At 39.2% G+C, this 18,896-nt stretch overlaps 1 long non-coding RNA gene across 2 annotated transcripts in view; it reads left to right on the forward strand.

The window, feature by feature from the left end:
- LOC140845843 (uncharacterized) overlaps positions 1–18,896 on the forward strand; it is a 364,588-nt gene that overhangs the window by 323,503 nt on the left and 22,189 nt on the right. For both annotated transcript variants that reach the window (XR_012124748.1, XR_012124747.1), the window contains exon 4: positions 17,427–17,603. This is a non-coding gene — a long non-coding RNA (uncharacterized lncRNA). The remainder of the gene's footprint in view (positions 1–17,426; positions 17,604–18,896) is intronic.

Here is an 18,896-nt window from a genome sequence, read left to right on the forward strand (position 1 = left end):
AGGGAAGCCCCAAAGGGTAAACTATTTTCTTAGAAACTCAGAGGCCTGTGTGACATCTTATATTAAACATTCTTCCTAAAGGACACACAAGCAAACACATAAAATACAGACATATGAACAACACACAGAGACAAACACGTTGAACAGGTTATTAGTGGAATTTGGGGAGCGAGTTCTCACAAGGAACTAAGAAGAAAAAAGCCAATCTCATTGTAACTAACAGGTTACAAAGATTTTGCAAATAAGATGATCATTTGCAAATTAAATAGGAAGATCAAGACATAAGCAACCCAGACAGGAATACACAACCTATCTTAGAAAGGCAAAGATTCTCTCAGAAGAGCAAAGCCCTGAATGAATCCTGATTGCATGAATTCACACATCCAACAAAATATCAATATCAATCAGAAGGAGAGTAGGTTAAGCATGAAAAATAAAATAAACAGAGTTCAGTGTCAAATCTAATCTCTGTTCATCCAAGGATAATCCAAGGAAGCAGATGAAAAGACCAAAGACTTCTCCTGCCCGGTGTTAACAATATAACTTAATCTAATGCCATCAACTCAAATCGTACAATGAATTCCCTGCTTTTTGTGATTCCAAATTTACCAAGCCATCTTCTGATTAAAATGTGTTTTCTCATTGAAGAACCTATAGAACAGAATAATACCATGTTGAAGGACTTCAATAGTGTATATAACTAATCTGGCCTGTTACATATTTAATTGTTAATGAACAGCTACCTGTTTAGATTGACTGTCCATGTAAAATGTCCAAAGAGAAAATGTGTTTGACTGCAGGGCTCCAATGTGCAATACCTCAACAATTAAAATTTATGCTACAAAATAGCATACATTTGAATGCTTAATATCGGAATTGTAGACTTGATTAATATGCATGATGCTTTATGATGACCTATTAGGTTTTGGACCCTGGAGAAAACAGGACAGATTCTAGATCACCTCATAAATTGATCATCTAAAGAATTTGAAATTAAGCTGAGCTAGCTACAGGTTCCCCAGTATCACCACACTGATGCCTGTGACGGTCTATATTGTCTGCAATATATAACTTACTTTAACTGGAATTATTCAGTAAAAGTTATTGTGATATTTGATTTATGAGTAAACTGAGGTGCAGTGAAGTTATATAACCTTTTTTCAAGCTGACAATTCATAAGTGGAGCTAGAATTTGACTTTCTAGTCAAGGGTTGCAAAGACAAATGACTGCAAAAATAATAAGCAGGTAAAGTTCAGTAAGGACAGCTTTAATGTGCTGTAGCTGCACAAGCTGCCAGTTTCCCATGAGAAGGCCAATAGTCTTATTTTGTGTGAAATCTCCTGATTTTGAAATATTGCTGTCTAATTCAAAGGTAAGTTTTGGATACTATAAGCTGAACAAAACACGTGTATGTGAGCTTATTTGTGCTATGGGGCACCAATCTGTGGCCTTTGAGTCCAAGCAGATACTTCGGCCGTGTATATAGTCAAATAAGGCTTTTCTAGATTCTTAGGATAAATAATTGCTAGTATATATGGAGCGCAAATACCCTGGGCTACTCAGTGGTCTATGCACATGGTTTGGAGGTCAGAATAGGTGTGCTTTTCTGCACAAAATCTGTGACAGGCTATCCTACCTCTTTTGAACAAGGAATTTCAGCTGTACCTGAAGGCAAAATTAGAATTTTCCTAAAGTAATTACAAGACCAAGTGGTTGAAAATTTTCTCTGAGATTATATAAAATAAGCCAGGACTATGATGATTTGGAATTAAGTAACTTTTAGTACAGAAATCACCAACAGGACAGAATTCTACACTGAGTGTGGACAATTGGTGGTGTAGATTACTATATATGAGCCCACTGCTTTGAAAACGACAAATCACTTTCATCCTTTAGTGTATGCTCAATATTCTCAGTATACCACTGGTTTGCTTTTTGTAATTCCAAGATTAAAGGACCTCTGGACTTGGAGAATCCAACTGGCAGCTGTAATTATACCAGATAAATAGCCCTCTATGGACAACGACATCTTAGTAAGACAGAGTTCTAAGCGTGATCCACTGCACTCATGCCTATTCTTGCTCTCTCTGAAACTTGCAAGAGGGAAAGTTATTTGTCTCCCTTCATAAAGGTGGATTAATACTCCATAATATATACTTAGATGAATTTCTTTACATTAAAAACACAAATGAAGAATAAGGCCATTATATCCTAGTTCCTATAGAAACCATAATTTTGTCTTTTATGTTAGCTACATAAGTTAAAAAATTTAAACAGTTGTTCTAGCTTTTATTTAAAGGAAGAATGCTCTCCAAATAGCTGGTTTGAAATAAATGCTAAGATATGAGAAGAATATGTCAGTCAGTAAGGGTCCTGTGCCAAAACATTATAGAAGCAAAAACTACAAATTATGTTTTCATGGTGTTGAAGGTTAGACAAACTAGACATGGATCTAATTCTCATACTTTCAATGCACATTTGTGCTCATGACATGAAAAGAATCATCCAAGTTCAGTGGAAATACAGGCAGACAACCACATTCTGCGGCAGCTCTCCCTGCTGGCGTCTGGATCCGCAAAGAGACGAACACACATCAAGTAAGTCAGGGCGAGGGAATAATTCTCAGTCGAGAAAAAACTTCCCTGTGGACGTTTTCCACCTCTTAAGGGACACCCACCTAAGAGACAGTGTGAGGCCTGTTGTGAACAAATGATATATTTATCTCCAGCATCAATTCCAACAAGGCTTCAAGTAATTTCAGAAACTGAAACTGACCCAATGGTGCCCAGTATCTTGTACTTCCGCAAAGTCTTGAGATGCAGTGCTTTTTCTTTGTTTAAAAAAACAGGGACTTTTCTGTGTTCAGATAGGAACCCAAAATCACAAAAGCACATTACTACAGAAATGTGTAAAATTCATCTCAGAAATACAGTTAACGAAGTTTTCCAGATTGGACATCTTTCTATTAATAATTTTCCTAATTAGAACCCCAGTGATGCTAGTATTTTCTGGTCCAAGGATAATAATGAAACTATTGATATATCTTTCTTTTTAAAATGTAGAGGATGTTTTGTCATTAAATTAATAGCTATTATTAAGTAACTACTGTGTGCCATTTACCTACAACAGAGCTAAGAACTGTCACTTCCAAATGAGTTTTATTTGATATATATTCTATTGATAAAATGAGAGTACTGGGAGGTATTAACAGGGGCCTCATGACTAGGCTTCACCTATCACTCCTGATTGATGGCAGTCTCTGCTTCCTTAAAGATCTCCTAGGGTAGAAGTGCCACAAATCCATTAACAAATTCTATCCTTGTGAAGTTCTCCTGAATAACTGATGTCATCATGAAGCCAAATCTGTGTCATCTAATTTTATCACCATTAAAATTGTAAGTAGACTGTGAATGTCTTGTCACAGTGAACACGTTTTCATAACTTAAAGCTCCTAAACTTATCTGTTTTTCCTGTTTTGTTTCTTTTTCAAAGAAAGATGTGTCCCTCTTCATATCTAACACTAAGCCACCCAGCTCCATGCACTGCTCATCCCTTAGGTGTCTTGTTTTACTTTGATTTTTCTTTCTCCTCCACTAGTTGGCCCTTTCTCTTAAGCATGTAAATGTGTGCAAGTTTCTCCCACAGAAAAAAAGCCCCAGTTTATTCTTCCCTCACCTCTCTGTCTGTTCCTCTTCTTTCCATCCTTGCCAGGTTATTTTGTCTCCTCTTCTATTCTCTCCTTACCTTTTTGTGAGTTGACAACTTCTCTCACTACTATACAGAAATTTCTTTCACTAAGATCCCTAATAGCTTAACTGCAATATCTAATTATCACTTAACATTCTCACATTACTTAAACGTACAAGATATTTAACACTGCTGACCATGGCCAGCTCTGTTAACATGCCTGCAATTTGAAGCAGTTTAATATGGTGTCCTTCACGTTTCAGCCTCTCAGAGCCGATGACTACAGTGTCCAGCGTGGACGTCTTGCATGCACTGCTTCCTCTGGCATTTGTGATTCCCCTTTTTCCACTCACTCTTTGTTGATTGGCATTGCTTAGAGCCAGACCTCTTATCTCTTCTCTTTATGTATATTCTTTGTGGATGACCTCAGGTGCAGACTGCCCTGCTACTTAGTGATAAAAAGCTCCAATCCAAATCCCAGCCCAGCCCCTTTCCTATGTGGAAGTTCCAGATGCTTCCTTGTACTCTTAAGGAGCTGAGTGTGTGAACTTCATTCTTGGTTCTTATTGACAGACCACCATCCCACTTGCTCATCTGCAGAGATATGAGTCTTTGTTGTTTCCTCTGTTTCCCTTTCCTTTCCACATCTTGGATATGAGTTCCAGCTCCAAAACTTACGTACATCATCTCCACTATGCAGGCCTTTGTCTCCAATCTCAGTGTCCCTATTTCATCTCCCCAAGGGACCACCGCTTTCACCTTCTGCTGGTTTCATCCTTCTTATCTTGCTCCTTTTCATGTCATCACCAAAACTGTTTTCAGAGTAACCCTTCTCAAACACATCTGCTACTACATTATTAGTACTTAGGAATTATCACCTGTTCTCCACTGCTTATCAAACCTGGGAGAGTCAGAATTTCATACTTGGGCACTGGCAATCACCACTCTTGCTCTGGCCTGATTTTTCATCCCGTATCTTGCCATTCACTGCTGGTGTCCTCTATACCCTCCTACTTCCAGCCAACACACACGTACACATCCTATACCTCGGGGATACCAAATTACCTTAAAGTGTCCTATCGGCAAATGGCTCTGGTGCCTGTGTCACCCCTCTGCCCACCTTTGGTTTCAGCCACGACTGTGGCAGAAGTTCTGTGGAAGCTCTCCTTGCACTGCTTCAAGAGCTCCTGTGACCCTCGTGCTTTCTGAACCAGGGCGTGTGGATGTTACCTCCCTGTGGGTAGTCCTCAGCCGATGGTGTGCAGAAATGAGGGGTAAACATTCTACTCTCCTGGCTTTTAGGGGGACGGCTTAAAGGCCCTTCCTTTGCTTTTCAGAGGCACTGAAGGAATGGAGCTCCTGCTCCCTGCAACAGCAACTCACAATGAAACTTTACGTTGGTTTTTATCCCTGTTCCTTTCTCACGGTGCTCTTTCCACCAGGCCTCTTAGGTTCACCCCCAAGTAAGTTGCACATATTCTGCACATTATCTCAGGCTTTACTTCTGAAGAGCCAAAACGAAGCCTCTGCCGTATGCATGATTACCCTCTTCCGAAACGCCCTGTGGACACGTGATTCATGAGAAAAAGTTCCATATCCTCCCAAATTTTGGTTTGTGAGGATTAAAGTTTTAAAAATATCACCGTTTTTCCTTGCTATTGATAGCAACTCTTAGTTGACGATCATCTCGAGGAGCAGCTTGAGAGAGAGGTCAGGATAGGCCTTGTTACCTCTGTGCCCCAGTGCCTTGTGTAGTGACTAGGATGTGGAGATACTGAATGGTTTGTATTTAATAAAATTACATTTGTATTTTATATGGTGACATTTGATTGAAGGAGACGAGGCTTTGCTTTTTCTGATATCATTCATTGATACAATCATGAATTCTTTAAATTTTATAGATTTTAGGAAAAAATAATAGTGAAATACAGCTAAATTATTTTTAAAATCTTTCTGGCCTAACTTGTCTGATGTGAAAGGAGCAGTATTTATAATGATCCCATGAATTCAGAGTTTGGTGGAGGTAGTGTCACCTGAATCCAGAGGGACCAGAAGAGAGTGACTGAATTGATGGCTTTAGAGACTAAAGATGCAGGTGGATCTAACTGCCTTTAGGTACAACTGGAAAGTATGTCCCAAAGCCATGGAATCCGGAGGAGTCATCAGGGCTCACACATGGAATGAGAAACTATAAATATAAGAAGAAAAATCCATGGGCAAAGTATATAATCAATCATTCACTTCTGGAACGAAGACAAAGTCTGTTGGGATTACTGAACCTGGGAAGACATCCAGATTATGAGAGATTGAAACACATAGGATGAAGAAAAATATTAGGAAAAACTAAAATTCGAATAAAGTTATTTTAGGAGTGAACCATTATCAGAGCAAATTGGAGAAAGACAGAAGTTGAGTTATCTTGGTCTTGTTGGAGACTCAGTCTACCTTGAACAGGTGGTCCAGCTCTACCAGAAATACCCTTACTTGTTATTCAATGGATTATTAACTGTGAGGAAAGTATAAAATAATATTTATCTAAATTAATGTTAAAATAATGGGTATTTAAGGATACTTGACTTTTCACGTAAATGAATGAGTATACCTCATATTAGAGGTTATGACATTTCAAGGATGTACCTGGCTCCAAATGAAGAGCAAATATGGTGTTGGGGAAGTAGGTACAGTGTTTTTTAAGTGCCAGACTTACATAGAAATATGCAGGTATTAAGGATTAAAGTATAACCAAAAAGAAATGTCTTCACTGTAGAAATGCATTACATATTGTTCACCCAATGAAAGTTAATATTGATACACTCAATATTATTTTAGTAACTTTCCCTGGGACAAGGTGTAGTGTGACAATTTAAATCATCTAGAAAAAGCACACACAAGATAAATAAAAATAAAGTATCATTATGAATGTTTAAAAGTCAATTGAAAATCCTTATCAAAATATTAGTAAACCAAATCTGGTTATATAAAAAGTAAAAGCATTAAACACCATGATCAACTGGGAATGGTCTGACGAGTACAAAGTCTGTCTAGAATGTAGGTGTGATATGTCAGATGCGTTTCCTAATCGTTTCCTATCGCTGTGTAAGGTAACATTTTCACAGGGCCTGGGGACTAGGAAATGGACATCTTTGAGGGCTGCTGCTCAGCCTACCACAGGGCTTCCTCTGGTCCCAAGGGAACCCACCCCACATGTAAAATACTTTCACCACATCCTAAAACCCTCTGTGCAGTATCAACTGAAGTCCACGATCTCTTCTAAGACTTACTGGTTTTCAGGTCCCCAGGTTCATCATTTAAATCATTGAAATGAGCTATGTGTAAGGCTCTGGGAGTGATCCAACCTGGGGCAAAAATCCTGTCCATCTGTGTACCTGTGAAACTAGAAAACAGGTTAGCTCCTCCCAAAATACAAAGGTGGGACAGGTACAGAAAACATTTACAGATACCCCATTCAAAAAGGAGGAAAATCAAAAGACGAAAGCAGTCACCTGTCTTCATAAGATTCTAAATCCTACCAGGCAAACTCCACTCAGTTTTGAAGACTGTGAACAATCTTCTAAGGCTTGCTATAAATAGCAGTAAGAAACCAGACCACACCTTCAACGCTGGAAAACCTCAGCTGAATATTCAAGACCATTGCTTACAAGTTCTACTTTCCACATAGCTTGTAAGACACAATTCAGCTAAGCTTCCTGCATTGTGTTAACAAGGATTCCTTTTCTTCCCTTTCCCAAAAAATACATTCCTCATTTCCTTATGAGTCCACAGCAGATGCACCTTTAATACCATACACATATTTCTGCTAACAGTCTGTTTATGACTATTCAGTATTCTCTAAGAAAACACAATCTTTTTCTACCATGTTCTTTCTGAAAATTCACTAATGATATCTTTAACAACCAGCTTATTTATGTTAACCTAGGATTTTTCTAATATATTCAGCATAATTCTTCTAGGCTTTGCCCCTGCCCGATTCCAAAGCCACATTCACATTTTTAGGCATTTTTTGGAGTAGCATCCCACTACCAGGTACCAAGGTCTGTATTAGTTTTCTATTTGTATTTGAGATACATATTCACAGTTTCCAGGGACTAGGATGTGAGCATCCTTATATTTTGGACTCCATATTTTGGGGTCCATTACTCAATCTATCACATCATATTTAGAAAATAAAGAACAACAATCCACATGGTCATCTCAGTCAGTTAAAAAAATCCTTGACACAATCCAGTATCCATTTACAGTAAAACCCTCCAAAAAACTGAAATGTAAGAGAACTGATAAAGCACATCTGTGAAAAACCCACAACATCATCCTTAATGATGAAATACTTTCTCCCTATGATTGAAAATAAGGCAAGAATATCTGCTCTCATCACTTCTATACAGCAGTATTCTGAAGATTCTAGCCAGTGTGATAAGGTAAAAACTTGTTTTGGAAACTTGACATCATACAGAGGTTAGAAAGGAAGAAGTCATCTATAAGAGATGACATAATTTTGTGTATAGAAAAATACAAGGAATACACATTCACACATATTATTAGAACTTAAAAATGAGTTTAGTAAGGTCATGGAATACAAGACCGATGTATAAAACTAAACTGTATTTCAACATACTAAAAATGAATTATCTGAAAATGAAATGATGACAATAATTCTACTCAAATAGCATAAGAAATAAAATTTAGGAATAAGTTAAAACAAACATAAAGCTTGCACAAAGAAAATTACAAAACATTGCAAAAGAAATAAAAGGAGATCTAAATAAATGGAGAGCAAATTACAATGCTGTCTTCTGTACCCCTCACATAAAGTCTTCTTGCCCCATCCTGACTCCCATGCCCACCCCAAGGACAGCCTCTACTGCCTGTTCGTACCACAGAGAATGTTCTCCTCCCCTCATTTGCACCCCAAGTCCATGCTGCCATACAAATCTGGTCTGGGTGAAAAAAACCTACCTACCTTGATCAGCCCAAACTCATTGATTATAGACTGAATTATTTAGGAAGGAAGAAAGAAAGGCAGAGAGGAAGAGATGGAGGGAGAGATAGAGACAGAAGAAAAGTTTACTGTCTTTCACAATTACATGTTCTTTTTCCTTCAGAATCATCACTCAGTGTCTATGCAGGCTACAGTCCACAAGATGTAATAATCCCATATCTCTTGTGGGTCATATGAAGCTGCAATGTATATTGAATACCAAGTCCCACAGTTAAAGAGCTTGAGGGAGAGAATAACAAGGCTGGATGAAGAAACTAGGGTTATTTAGCCTGGAAATGTATTGAGTGCAGACACAGCTCTCATCAAAATATTTGAAAGAATATCAGGTGGAAAGGAGAATAGTATAAGCTTTTTTTTCTTTTTTTTTTTTTTTGGTTGTAGCCAAGAAGAATAGTTTCAGCAGTGAAAGGGCCTTAGAAAGGGTCTTAGAACTGAAAGTGAGAATCACTAAAAGTGTCCTTCCTGGAGTCCCCAGTCAGACACCAGATAATTATCTTCCATGATGTTCAAATATCCCTTGTTTTTAGTTGACAGATTAAGTCCCTTATAATATTAGTTAAACAGCCCATATGTTTCAATCAAATATATCAGTTGAACCCTTCTAGAGTAATCTTGTAATATTTGAACCTTCTAAAGGGAGCAAAATTCCCTTTTGTCAGATGCTGTTTCTACAGATGTTGTTGGGTGCCCCACTTATATCCATGAGCAGCTCCTGAAATCATTTCTTCCTTAGCAGGAAAGTCATGGACTTGAAGCCACGTAGTGATAATTAGGCTATCAGTCGGTTTACATGACCTACATCCATGCCCAATCCGCTTAGGAATGGATGGTGTCCTTCAGTTTGTAATACGATTCACATCATTTCCTTGACAGAGGAAATGGGAAGCAGAGAGATGCCAAACTGTTGCCACAGGGTTTTCCTCTTCTTGACAAATGGAAGCACACACCCTGTTAGAAAACTTCCAAACACTATAAAATTCCAATGTTGCAGCTTTAAAAACATATTTAGAAAATAAGAAAATTTCAAGCACCTGCATTTTCATTCATTAACTTATAGGATAAATCAATTGTGAGGGTAAAGAGCATGGTGAGAGCAGAATGAATGAACTCACTTTAGCAAGCCGTTCATAGTTGAGAAGTCTGCATATGCCATATTCACTAACATGTCCAGTCTTCATATCAAAAAATCTTATTCTTGGAGCTGAGCCTTACTTTTTCTTTATAACATAGTTTGGATAAATATAAAATAGCAGCCAAATACACTTATATAAATCAGACAGACCTCATAGGTTTTCACCATATGTACTGAGAAAGAAACAGGTTTACCCATTTATTCTGGCAAAGAATTAGTACTTAAACCCTTTAGGAGGAAGCAAGAATATTAAAGGCACTGTGTGACAAGCACACTAATATTTGAGTCATTAAATGAAGATTTTTTTCTTAAGGTTCATAATTTAAATGAGTCAGCAACCTGATTAGGTAGCATTAAAAATGAGCTTTTAGCTGCTAATAAGCTTCCCCTTGGTTACACAGCCTGTTTTCCTGAGGGAAAGAGAAGAGGAGCTGCATGAGCCACTGTTTGCAATGTACGAATAAAATGACAAATGGGAAGAGGGCGTGGATGTTGATGAAGAAAGTTTGATTAGCAATTGGCAGCATGAAAACTTCTGAATTATTTTGCAAATTTAAGAAAGGTTACCCATGCAGTTGGTGAACAGAATTATAGACACAAAAATAGAAGTATCTGAAGAAGCAGACATTTTGTTTTCATGCATGTGATTTGAGTATTTTTGCATCTCTTTATCTTTAATCAAGACTCAGGCTAGGATCTTGATACACGAAAAATGGAATTTACTTCTGTGGTGCTTGGTCACCAAACAAATGTCGCTAGAGATTCCCCAGGCCACACCAGTCTGGAATAACAGTGGAGTGGCAATAAGTAACAGAACGTGGATGATAAGGGCAAAGCTTCACCAGACTGTGAGAATGCATGAGGCCACATTTACATTAATCCCCCAAATCTCTGCACTCGGGGCCTCCACCTGTTTGACTAGCATAGGGAATTCCAGGCCATTCCAAATATTTTTCTTACGTAAATATTTGCAACACCCCGAATGTTGCAGGTCACTTTGAGATGTCAAAGCAATAAATGACAACAATGAGAAAACTAGAATTGGCTGAATAGGGATAAAAAAATATTCTTCAAAACAAGAAGACCAGAGCTTGTGTAATTTCATCCAGGACTCAGCATCACTGACTCAGGTTCTTTCCATTTCTCACCCTGCTGTTATCTAAGGGCGACTTTGCTGTACTGGTTTCCTAGAATAACCATAACAGAGTACCATAGATGAGATGGCTTTTAAAAATGGAAATGTATCCTTTCACTGTTTTGGAAGTTAAAATTCTGAAATCAAGGCATCAACAGGACTGTGTGCCCTCTAGGGAAGAAGCCTTCCTTGACTCTTCCCACCTTGTTCCCAGAAACCATGGATGTTCTTGGCTGGCAGCTGCCATTACTCCAATCTCTGCCCCATCATCACGTGACCTTGGCCCCGTGTGTGTCTCTGTGTGTGTCCACTTTCTTCTTATAAGGACATTCATTATTGGGTCAGATACCGCCGTCATCAAATATGGCCTTATCTTCATGTGATTCCGTTGATCTAAGTTCACAGTCTGCTGCCGCAAATGTCACCTTCTCAACACTAGACACAGTCATGAAAAGAACAGCCTTCACTTGTTTTTCTAATTTTCAGAAGGAAGAATACATTCCTAGTAGTTCCACCCAGCAGATGAAGGGTCCTTCATGTCTCATTTTTAAGAAACAAATACCGTTTCTGAATCCTAAAGTAACTGGGAGAAAAAAAACAACTCCCATGATTGGTATATATTAAACTTCCTTTCCTGGGTTATGAAGAGATTACCCTTCACTGAAGTGCACAAATACCCATTTCTGAATAGAATTAGTGCATTTTACAAAAGAAAAAGATTGTGAAAAAGGAAGAGTTTGGAAAATGTTACATCAGCAATAAAAAAGTCTTCCGTAATTGTACTTCTTTACACATGTAAGAGACTCAATCCTTGTGACACTTGTCATAAAAAAAAAGCAATAAATCAGCTGTCTATTGCAAGTTTAGACACTACAATGTTAGTTTTTATTTGCAATATTCCAAATTCCAAATTTTCGAGTTCATCTAAACCCTCCCACTGGCTGTCTCAGTAGTATGCAGCAGTGGGACCACTAGAAGCTCGTCCCGAGAACAGCCCCTACAAATGCTCCTGCCTCCGCCTCTGCCACTGAGGACAAAGAAAGAAAGAAAACACTACTGACTTTTGCCTTTATTCTCTAAAGATTTCTCAGTCTGGGACTAACCAGTTCCACACAATCATTCTCAAAGGCCTCAGTGTAACTCCCAACCTTCCTGGAAAGGATGGTATCAGCGGCTCAGTTTTGTATTTCCAGAATCACAGGTTGAAGTCCCAACCTCCAGTATTTCAGAACGAGGCCATATTTAAAGATAGGGCCTTTAACGGGGCAGTATGAAGTCACACGGGTGAATCCTAATCAGTGATGACTGGTGTCCTTATAAGGAGGGATTGGGACAAGCTATGCACCTGCACAGAGGGAAGGTCACGTGAGGATTCAGTGACAAAGTTGTAACCTGCAGCGAAGGGAAGAAGCCTCAGTAGAAGCCAAACATGTTGACTCCTTGATCTTGGACTTCTGGCCTCCCAAACTGCAGGAAAATAAATTTCTGTTGTTTAAACAGCCTAGCCTGTTGTTATGGCAGTCCTAGCACACTAACACAGATAGTTTCAGGAGCTGAGTGTCTGAGGACTCATGCCTTCCATGTACCAAGGGTTACTTCACAGAAAGGTCACCTAAATTCTAGTTTTCAGATTTTTGGTGAATCTTATCTTTTAACATTCCCCCCCTACCCGCACACACACACACACACACACATAAAAGCACACACAAATATTCTTTCAAAAATGAACCCTGATGTCAGAAATGCTGGTTCAGAGCAAGCTCTGAATAGCCTTCTCACATTATTCAGCTAAGTGGGAGTCCCCTCCGAATTCTCTCCCTGTTAGTGTAGGGACCTCTCCTTGCTGGGATCACCCAGGCCATTTTCTCTTATGAATATACTACTGGCCATTGCTCACTGACTGCTGTGCTGCCAGCAGGCATCCTGATTGGGGCGGGGGGCGGGGGGCACATAGCTCTTAAATGCACAAGCTCTGGAGCCAGATTTCCTGAGTTTGAATCTCTGGTCTGCATCACTTTGGGTGGGTTACTTCAGGCTTCATTGTTTCCACTATAGCATCTCTAAAATGAGGACAGCAGAGCATCCCACCTCACAGGCTTGTTGTAATTAAATAAGGTAATATGTATAAACACACAGGAAGCTTTTAGTAAATGGAAACTAGAAATAATAGTGCCACTGCCCTTGCTGGGCTGAAGCTCTGCTGTGGAGTAGGGGCTGTGAGGTGGAAGCGGTGAACGGCCTTCTCTATCCCCTATGCTTCTTGATCTCAAAGCAGCACTGCCTAGGCTCTGGGCTTCCATGATTTTGTCTCCATTGTTTTCTTCCATACGTCTCTCTCCCTTCTCTGTCTCCAGTGGATCTTGACCCCCTCTCTCAATCTGTAACTCAAAGACACTTCCTAGCACCTTCCGGGTAAAGGAAGCAGATGACATGTGACCATTCATTTGGATTTTTGACTCATGCAAGGAGAGTCACTGAGCACCCGTGATGAGCAACAAGCACTGCACGCGCTGGGTTTACAGTGAGATGGCAGGCATGTTCCCTGCCATCACAGAGCTGGCAGCCTGGCAGCTGATTTGGGAAGTTACCATAGTTTCCAACGCAATGAAAGCTCAAAGAAGTACAAAGTCTAATAGGTGCATAAGGGGAGGAGTAACTTACTCCCTGTCCTGAGAGCTGACTGTCAATTAGCTCGGCTACGCCAGGAAGGGAGAGTCTTCCAGGGAGTGACAAAGTTTGAGGAAAGATCTTGAGACAATATAGGGGAAGAACATTTGGGCAAAGGAAATGTGACTGGTATGCCTGAAGCATAGACAGTGGATGCCAGAGGCAGTACAATAAGGCTGCAGAGGTCAGCAAAGCCCTCAGGCAGCAGGAACCTGTAGGACCTGCTAAGTGTTTTTACCTTTATCTACAGGGAAAATGAGGGTGTTGCACAATAGGGCAACACAATCACACATGAGTTTTTAAAAGATCATTTGGCTGCAATAGAGGTAATGAATTACAGGGCTGAAGGAGGGGAGACAACCCTTAGCAGGAAGACCAGTTGTGAGACCGGAGGATGAGTTGGGCTGTCAGATGATTGGGACAGATGCAGGGGGTGAATGGATGAATGTGAGGTAAATCAGCATATTTAGGTCATTGAATAACTTCTAGATTTACAGCTTGAGCACTGTTCAGGTGTAATGCCATTTACCAAGGAAAACACAATAAACAAAAGAATGGAATAGAATTAAAAGTGATTACAACTGGGATCATGTAGTTATAAAGATGGTCAGATGGGACAATGCAGAAATATACATGTCTGGAGCTCAGACTGTTTTGAACCAGAAGTCAGAATTTGGGAGTATTCAGCATGGGAGAGGCAGTTACCACATACGAAAACGTAGCTTAGGCAGAGAAGTTAGTATACTCTCAAATAGTTGCTGTGACGATTAAAGTAAATCACAAAACTCAATTGTGTTAGTGTTTGATGTGCACTCAATAATGTTTGAAGTACTATTCAGTAATGGGTTGTTTTTTATATGCGTATTCAAAACTTAAGAGGTTAGTATTAATACTCTTCCCATTTTAAATATTAGAAAATGGAAGCACAGAGAGGTTAATTTATTTGCCACACTCACACAATTAGTAGGATTTGGAGCTACTATTTAGTCCCATGTTGTATGTCCTCTGTCTAAATCCAGAACCCATATACCAAGCCCCTTACTTTTCTTTTGCTTACAAATAATAGAAATCTCTTTGTTATCACTGAAGTATTGTTTGAATACCAAATTTCCCTGAAAAGAGCCAGACAAATACATAATCAAATACATTTTCATTCAGAAAATGCCATATTCTAGATGTTGACGTTGGAAAATCATACTAACTAGGTAAAGAGTTAAAAAAAAAGTATGAAATTCCCATTAACTGAGTCATCACATATAAAAATCCATGTTGCTATAGCAAAACATAACAACTTTTGTTACCTTAAAAGTCAGCCACAGTGTTGGATAGCATTGGTTTGAAAAGTGTCCTTGATTCCTTGATTGAAAACGGAAGGATCAGCTCTTGAAACAAAGAGAAATGAGTTTCATCTTTTGGATATTCACTTTGAGGCTCACCAAGGGAATTTCTGGAGGGCTCCTGTGTCTTACGCATTTCATTCGCAGGGAGTGGAGCTCAGCCTAGCATTGTCATTTGCGAGGTGCTTGTTTGAGTTATTTGGAGCTGAGTTATGAGAGCAACGCATTTTATAAGTGTTGTTGCTCTTTTTCTATGGCTATTCACTCCTCTTCCCAGGCTCTGCTAAGGTATTTCAGTGGCTATAATGAAGTGAATCCAAATTACTAGTTTGAAACAAGAAAGAGATCTGACATGCACACAAAATATTCCTCAACATTTCACTGAACTAATCGTGCAGAAGGATGTACACTTTCATCAGCTCTTACTCAGCGTTGATATTTTTCTCCTAATGTATCTTGGTAGTTCAGCTCAAGGAAGTTTTAAAATGTCAACCTGAATCTTTCATAAAGTTGCCATAAAAAATTGGTTTTGGTTAATATATTTAGTTGATGATTGCAAACAAAAAATACAGTAGCAAGACTGATCAGGCAAGTCTGAGAGTACCCCGAGCTTATACACATACCCAAAATACACATTGCATTTGAGTAATGAATTCTTAAACTCTGACTAACGTGCATACCAAGGAAAATAACACATTGGGCTTCAGTGTACTCTTCTTTGATGTAGAGAATATCACATTAGTCCACATGAAATTTTCGTAAGATATTGGATAGTGGAAGTTATATCACAAATTTTAAAGAGTTTTAAGGATTACAAAAGGACAAAATGAGGCGTTAGTATTTTATGGGGCCAAATATATATTATTGTCAACATCATCCTTAATTCCTCAACTGATTCAAAACTTTTGAAAGATTGAAAGAAGTCAGCCAAAGAGATGAGAGCATCACCTTTATGCTGATGATGGCTAGATCATAATGGAAACAGCTGGAAAATCAGTGGCACGGCTTCTATGAAACTTACTGCACTAAGCAGTAGGGATTGTGTGTTTCCACCCCACAGGCATATTCCCAAGACAAAACAACTGAACGAGCAAGCTTAATTACTTCTTTCAAACTGACCATTCATTCCCAGAAGGGAAAGGAAAGAAGCGGCAACGTGGGCCAGCAAAATTACTTAGATGGTGGTCTCTCCACGTGAAACCCTGAAGGAAAGCAAACAAAGATGGCCCCTGACAAGCAGTTCGGGTAAGGATTCCAGGAGCGGACTGTCAGGGTCTTCTGTGTCTGTTAGTAAATAAGCATTTGCCCTTGATCAAAACAAATAATATTTTGAACGAGACCTCCTTCAAGTGGGACGTCTGCTGAAAAAAGTGATTCAACTACGAGGAAGCCCTGAAGAGTCACTAAATTTCACACTCTGATAAGACAAGTTCCTTTTTGCTCAACATGCCAACCCTTGTTCATCAACAGGTGTCCATCCTGCTGTTGTCAGTGGAATTAGGTCTCCATAGTTGCCTCCAGCTGCCTTCATTCAGACCCTGGGAAATATGTTCATGAAACCAAAATGTCATCCAAATTTGCTGTTGAGCACTGAGTTCACATTGGTTTAGCTACAAGTGTTCACTTTCTGGTATCTATGAAGCAGGAGCCAGCTAACAGTAAAATTGAGATCATATCGTATGTTTTATACAAATTTCAGAAAACTATAGACTAGAATAATGGATACACGGTTCACCTTCCCAGTGCATTCTGTCCAGAGTATTGTAACAAAATTTTTAAACTCAAATCACAGAATAAGCAACTACATTTCTAATTTTTAAAACACTCACATTGTAGTTAGCTGGAAGCTTATATTTTCTAATATATATATGTCTTTGAGTTTCAGAGTAGCAACTTCCCATCTGAAAAGTGAAATTAGGCAAAGTGCTAATTATTTCATCTGTGCCCACATGTGAAACAATGATTCCGTATTAGTATAGTGATTAATCTGGAGTTCTAGTAAGTACATATCTCAATAGTAATCCTGAAGAAATTTTGTCCCAAAAACAACAATGAAATATTTGTTCACTTCATCATCTTCATTAGCTGGTATTTAAAACACACATACCCCCCAAACAGAAAGACAATACAAATTTGTCTTATATGTTTATGAGTGTGTCTATATAGGGTCATCTGCTTTAATGCTGTACTTTATGTATTAACGCTTACCTAAAGGAAATTTTTTCCTACTTTCCAACCTCTTTGTCTTATATATAATGCCTTCTGCCTTTCGCACCCTCCAATGCTCCATCCAGGATGTACACATTTCACAAGAAATGAAGACTACGAAGGTCCTTACCTAAAAATTTAACTGAGTCCCAACAAGTGGCAATTGACTCTTTCCACTAGGGAGTTATGTAAGTAAGGGTACATGACTTAGAAATTCACTTTACTTTTCTCTTCACTTTCAGTAAAGATTAATACCACCATGCAACTTTGAGTTGGCAGTGCCGAGAAGGAAAAGAAGGGATGGGGCCATGTAAGGGAATGACCCATGCTTCAGTACCACCACCATCCTCTTCTGGGGTCCTGAAAATATGACACAGTCTCACCAAGAGGAGGTTGGAATTCTTCCGTCCTTCATAAACGTGAGTAGAAACCTGTGGTGTTTGAAGGGGAGCATAACATTTCGAAGGGAGGCCATCATGTGAAAACCAACGGAATGAATTCCACTTTCCCATATAAACTAGAGAAAGTAGCACTTTCAAGAATAGGGAAAACCAGAACTTAGCTCTAAAGGTATTATGATACAGATTCATAATACAAATAATATATTCGTCCAACAACAGCTATTGGGAATGCACAGTTCTAGGGATTCGCAATAGTTTGGTGAATGAAACAGGCGAAGCCTATGACTACAGAGGAAAGAAACAAAGGGAGAAGACCCGGTCTGTGGATCTTTGGGTGAAATTTGCAACAACTTCCTGACCCCTCTGAAGTGAACTAAAGGAGCTCAGAAAGAATGAGATGTTATTACTTCCACAGAACAGCCTTTCCTGGGAAGTTGGAAGTGTGTCCCCACGGGGAGTGTGAACTGGTCCTGTTTGCATATGGTCATGCCCCTTTCCACCTGTCGTCATCACCAGTACCGCTCCCACTCTCAGTAGAGTCTTGGCTTAAGCAGCAAATGGTATGGTAACCTTAAATGCAACACTATACCTGTAATGAGACTAGAGCTTGTCTCAGTGCCCTGGACAAACTTCGGGGTCCAAGCCTGTCAGTTCGGCCACTGGTTCCGATAGAGATGGAACCTTCTTTTTCCCAAGAGGTGGTCTGTCTCCAGTAAAATTTAGTCTGTTTTTCTATCAGGTACATCTGTCCGAAGTCCAACATTGTCTAGTCACCGTTGAGCCTTAATAGGCATACATCCAGGTTCTGAACGCTCTGGCAGCAGTGAGTAGGGGACTGGACAAAGTGCATCTCAGATGTAGACTTGTACTGACAGTTGGACTCCAAAAAACCAGGGCATTGTCATTTGAAAACACCAGGTCCCCAGTTAAGGTGGGAACAGTAGGGTTACTTCTTCTATCACTTACTTGCTTTTTCATGTAATAAACATTTATTAAATAGTACCACACCCTTCACTATGCTGACCCTCAAATATAACAGTGTCAGCACAAAGAGTTTTTGACCTTACCATGAGCTTGATTTCTCACTGGGAAATTAAAGTATTTTTTGAAGGAAAGAGTAGAGAGGTGCAATTCTAGGAATCATGTAGCTTGGACTTTAAATAGGAAATATTTTGGTGTTACTCCTCAAGGTTTTGAGGTCCAGGTTATACAAATCCTACATATACACACAGAGGGGGTAATATAAATTCCATACATACACAGATTAAGAAAGGAAAGTTTGATAGGAACTGCACAAGTATTTGCACAAGT

The sequence above is a fragment of the Manis javanica genome, chromosome 13 (assembly GCF_040802235.1).
Source record: "Manis javanica isolate MJ-LG chromosome 13, MJ_LKY, whole genome shotgun sequence".
Taxonomy (NCBI): domain Eukaryota; kingdom Metazoa; phylum Chordata; class Mammalia; order Pholidota; family Manidae; genus Manis; species Manis javanica.